We start from the raw sequence: 6,000 nt of genomic DNA, 5'->3' as shown, positions 1-6,000 counted from the left end.
CCGGTGCCGGGGACGCGCTCCCCTGCACGCCCGATCTCCATACTTTGTTGATGTTGACTTTTTTTCAGTATGGAACCCGATCCATAGATCTTCACCAGACATTTCCATTCACCACCACTTAAGTGTGCCCTTTCCATCTTCCTAATACAGTAATAACATGATTTTGTTTAGATCACTCTTTGGTGTTTCCATTATTGTAACCATTTAAAAAAAAAATCTAGCTGAACCAATGTATCAATACCTTCCAGATTCACTCTCTATCCCTCATTCTGCTATATGTCATGGCAGGCGGAGTCATGACCTCCATCAACAGATTCCCTCGCCAAATTCATTTTGATGAATAGAAGGCACCGACAGGATATTAGAGGGATGTGTTCCTCAACTCCTTCCCTTCTAGGTTGGTTGCCAAGGATTAGATGCTTCGTTCTATGAAAGGTTACAGCTCTTAGCAGGTAAGTCTCACTGTATGATAGTCTCTTTAGGGTGAGGAAATGGCATGGTTTTTTTGCTACTTCAGGTTGGGAGTAGTAACAGTTCACATGTTACTAATTTTACTTTATTTTTTTAGTTTCCTTAAATCTGGCTATACCTTTAAGAATTATTAGGTTTTTTTTTTATTAAATTCTCCTGAATTATGCCACCTATTTCCTGTTGGACACATATTATGATTATTTTCCTTCTATACAACTTTCTATTTTCTCCAGAGTTAATGTTTTTTCTGATTTTTTTTCTATGAACTTATTAGTTCAACTCAAATACCTATTATAGTTTTCAAAATCCTCCTCAGATGATAGAAACATCAGGAATTCTCAGTGTTATTTTCTTGAGTCTCTCTTTTCTGTAACTTTCTAACTTTTCCCATTTATATTGGACAACCTCTATCTAGGTCTGATGGACAGCTTTGATACTGGGATCTCCCTATACTACCTCTGTGGAAATTAACTTCTTTAGTAAATTGGAATCTCTCCATTTGGTTTAAATCTTCAATCTCGGCTTCTATTCTCACTTTGTCGGTGCATATTATCTAGTAGTATCCTGAGAAAGGACACTTGGAAGATGATTTTTTAAGTTAGCAAATGTCTTCAGTCTAACCCAGTAGTTTATTGATATTTTGGTTGGACATAGAGTTCTGTGTTAGAAATCATTTCCATTTAGCATTTTGAAGGCATTACTCCATTAGACTCTACTTCTGGTTCTCATTATAAGAAGTACTAAGTCATAATTGTTCTTAATTCTGTGTATGTGGTTTTTTTTCTGGGAAAATTTCAAGAACTTCTTCTTCTCAGTATTCTAAAATGTCCTGCTTTGGACCCCAGCATATTTTATTGACTGACTACAGGTACTTGAGTCAAACTTCGATCTGGAAATTTATGTACTTTAGTTTTGAGAGAATTTGTTGATACTTTTTTTTTTTTAAATTTTCTAGAGGCATGTCTTATTTCTTTACTTATTTGTTTGTCTGTTTTTTGTTTTTGGTTTATACATGCACTGGGTACAGTCAGAAGCGCGGGAGGGTGAGAGAATTCACCAGAGCCAGAGCGGGGAGCAGAGCAGGCAGAAGACCGAAGCACACTGCTGAGGGGAGCAGTGGGCGGCAGGAGAGGTCTGCGCGCCATGTGGGACCTTCCTCCGGTGGCCGGGGAGCAGCCGGGAATCGAACCGGCGCCGCAGAGGTGGCGGGCAGCTTCGCAACCCAGCGCTCAACCGCTGCGCCACTGGGGAGGCCCGATACTTTTTTTTTTTGATACATTTTTCTCTGTTTATTTTCTCTCTTATCCTTTCTGGAACTTTTATTATTAGGATTTTGAACCCACTGGAACTGGACTTCTAGTTTTCTGGTTTTTCATATTTTCCTTCTTTTCTTTTGTTGTGTTTTCTGAAAGAGTTCCAACATGTCTATTAAATTTTTTATTTAGCATAGATATTTTAACTACTGAGAGTTATTTGCTTGTTTATTCTGGAAATGTATTTTTTAAATAGTATCTTCTTGTTTCACATATGTTTTCTTCTTTTGAAAAATATTAATAACATTTAAAAATACTACTTTTCCTGATATTAGCTCTCCTTGCTAGAATTTCAGTCTCTGTCTTTCCTGTTAGAAGTCTGTTGATTTGTATTTAAGAGGTGGTACTTGAAAGTTGCGTGGAAGCTACAAGTTCAAGGGTAGGGCTTATCAGCATTGGGATTCATCTTCGGATGTCTGGTTGAGCCATTTTTTTGTGGGAAGTTGTGGTGGTTTTCTGCTTGAACTGATTAGATTTTTCTTCTTTTTTTTTTTTAAAGATTTATTTATTTATGTATACAAGAACCAGGGTACAGGCCAGATGCGCCGGAGGATGAGAGGATTCACCAGAGACAGAGTGGGCAACAGAACAGGCAGATTGACTGAAATACACCGCTGAGGGGGACAGGAGAGGTCTGCCGCACCATGTGAGACCCTTGCCGGGCTGCAGGCGGCGCTGCAGAGGCTGCAGACAGCTTCACGGCACTGCGCTCAACCGCCTGCGCCACCAGGGAAGGCCCTTGAACTGATTAGATTCTTACCAAAGGCTTCGACTGATCTTGCTGCCAGTGTTAGCAAATCCAAAGTAGGAAAGAAAGTTAGCAGACTTAGCCTGGGTAAACATTCACTCAATTCCTCAACTATTCCTGGTACCCCCAGACCATTTATCATCTTGATAAACTAAGCCTTCAGTCTTTAAACTAAGTAGGGGTATGTGTAGTTGAGGAAAGGATCACTGTTTCCGAAGCAGACTTTCAACTAACTGTGCTGATTGCAGCTCCCACTGACAAAGGAACCTGTGACAATCACAGTTCTGACATATTTTAGGAGCGTTTCTGTGGCATAACTCAGATTTTTTATTTGTTTGTTTTGGTAGTGGTTGTTTTTTTCAGGTGTTTTGAATTAGTTGTATTCTTTTATAGTTACCCACATTTTGTTGTTTCTTCTGTACTGTTATCTTATATGTTTACTCCGTTTGATAAAATCCATTTATTGTCATTTTGATGTGGTATTGAAAAGCAGTGGGACCAAATAAAAAATGAATTCCAATGACCATTTTATCCAGCAGTCCTTACTGTTTAAATTAAAATAGCTACACATTCATGAAATCTTATTTCTGTTGTAAGTGTGAGAGGCATGGGATGCTGCCGAGAGAAGCTGGTCTAAAAAGAAGACAAGCAATACTAACATGAAAGTTTGCAACTTGTTCCTCCATTGCCACTAAGTTTACCCTCTGGTGCCCAGTGCTTCACCCTCTGAGAGAATTTTCTTGAAAACCCACTTTTCTTCTGCAAAGAAATACATCAAAATTTTAAGAATAACTTTCTCTGTTTTCTTCCTTGAACAACTAAGTTTTATTGTATTTTATGTTTTATACAATTTAAGTATTTTCAACAGAAGCATGTAGCTATGTAATTTATTTTTAAAAATTCATCCAAGAATATAGAAAGGTGTAAAGAACCATGCCCATTCACCTTCGTAATAAGAAAAATATCTATTGTATTAAAATAATAACTTTTTGAGTCCCTCAGATGCTCAGAAGGCAACCCAGCAGCCTGAAACTTAAGGAAAGACAAGCACTTCAAAGAAGAAATTGGACATAGGCCATAGTTCACCAGTGGCAAAATATGGGAGGAAGAGATGTTAAACACCAAACACAAGGAAGGAGAATCAAGAAACAATGAGGAGGGCCTCCCTGGTGATGTAAGGGGTTAAGATGCAGCACTATGAAGCTATCTGCAGCCACTGCAGCATGAGTTTGGTCCCCAGTCAGGGAGGTGACCCACATGGTGCATCAGACCTCTCCTAACTCACCCGCTGCTCCCCTCAGCAGTGTGTTCCAGTAGATCCGCCTGTTCTGCTCCCCACTCTGTCTCTGGTGAATCCCCTCACCACCACCCCTGCATCTCTGACCTGCAACCCAGCTCTTGTATGCATAAAGAAATAAATCTTTAAAAAAAAAAAAGAATTAATGAGCAGAGGTTGTGCAGAGGCATACTCCCTTGAGAGAGGGAAAGCTTGTGGAGGAGCTGGAGTGCTCTGCACAGACCGGGTCCCTAGTAAAGATGCTGTTATGCTGATCTGAACTCCTCCTTCTCTGTCCCTGGGACTGGTAGTCACTTTGTGAGGCATACTGACAGTGGGGACTGCCAAGTCTTTTATACAAACACTAGAGAGGAGGGATATCAGGGGTACCACATACATTAGCCAGTCCCACCCCAACTCATCCACACCAATATTTGGACCCCTCCAACACCCTCCCTACCTGCTGACTCAGCAATTACACAATTACAAAGTAGTTCTGAGTAGAGAAGTCAGCAGAGGCCTAAATGAATGAATAAATAAATAAATCCAAACACTAAAGATATTTTTTAAAAAAAAATCAAAATAGGGAGGCCTCAAGTAGAAAAATGTGTAAACCAAAAAAAAAAAAAAAAAACCACAAAAAACAAAAAAAAACAAACAAAAAAGAATCACCCAGTATAATTCAAGGAAATACATGACCTTAAGAGAGTATGACATCATGGGCCTCCCTGGTGCCACAGCGGGTTGAGCACAGCACTGTGAAGCTGTCTGCAGCCTCTGCAGTGTGGGTTCGATTCCTGGCCAGCCAGGGAGATTTCCACATGGAACAGCAGGCCTCTTCTGTTGCGCCTGCTGCTCCCCTTGCTGCTCCCCTTGCTGCTTTGCTCAGGAGTGCTTTCGGTTCATTTGCCTGTTCTGCTCCCCACTCTGTCTCTGGTAATCTTCCCATGCCTCTGACCTGTACCCCAGTTCTTGTATAAAAATAAATAAATCTTTAAAAAAACAGAGATTGCCTTAGGCCACCTTATGGCATTGTAAGGTGAAAACAATTCTCCAGACACAAAAAGATGAAAGAGTAGGGCTTCCTTGGTGGCACAAGGGGTAAAAACATAACCTATGAAGCTATCCGCAGCCACTGCAGCATGAGTTTAATCTCTGGCCAGGGCGCTACCCGCATGGCGCAGCAGACCTCTCCTGTCTCGCCTGCTGCTCCCCTCAGCAGTGTATTTCAGTCAATCTGCCTGTTCTGTTCCCTACTCTGTCTCTGGTGAATCCTCTCACTCCCCACACCTCTGGCCTGTACCCCAGTTCTTGTATGCATAAATAAATAAATCTTTAAAGAACAAAACAAAACAAAAAACCAAAAAGATGAAAGAGTATATCTTCCTATCAAATATAGAATTCAGACTTGTTAAAATAAAAATACTCAGAGAGAGAAGAAAAATCAGGACAGCAAGTCAAAGAAATACAGGAGAACTCAGAAAGACTAACAGAGAGATATAACAACATTCAGAAAAACAAATTCATGAGTTCAGAAATACAATTAAGGAATAGAAAGTAAGAACTGAACTTTAAGTATGAAAATAACAGAAATTTGAAGAGCTCAGTAAATGAGTTTAAGAAACCTAGAGAAAGTTATAGCAGTAGAATAGACCAAATGGCAGATTGAATCAGTGACTTTGAAGATAGTAAGCACATAAGGAGAAATTGATGCACTCCCATGTTTTTTGCTGTACTGCTTGCAATAGCCAAGTTATGAAACTACCTAAATGTCCATCAACAGAGCAGTGGATTAAGAAGATGTGGTATATATACACCATGAAATATTACTCAGCTATGAAAAAAATGAACTCTTGCTATTTTCAGCAATATGGATGATTTGGAGGAGATTATAAGAAGTGAAATGAGTCAGAAGGAGAAAGACAAATAATGGATTATTTCACTGACATGTGGAATATAGAGAAAAATTAACAAAGGAAGTAAATTTATTTTTTAAAAAGATTTATTTATTTATGCATACAAGAACTGGGGTACAGGTCAGAGGTGCAGGAGGGTAAGAGGATTCACCAGAGACAGAGGGGGAGCAGAACAGGCAGATGACTGAAAACACTGCTGAGGGGAGCAGTGGGCAAGACAAGAGAGGTCTGGCTCATCATGTGGGTATCTCCCTGGCCTGCCGGATCAAACCCATG

Source organism: Talpa occidentalis, unplaced genomic scaffold (assembly GCF_014898055.3).
Source record: "Talpa occidentalis isolate TD23 unplaced genomic scaffold, MPIMG_talOcc4v2.1 talOcc4.4, whole genome shotgun sequence".
Taxonomy (NCBI): domain Eukaryota; kingdom Metazoa; phylum Chordata; class Mammalia; order Eulipotyphla; family Talpidae; genus Talpa; species Talpa occidentalis.
This window is presented reverse-complemented; position numbering follows the sequence as displayed.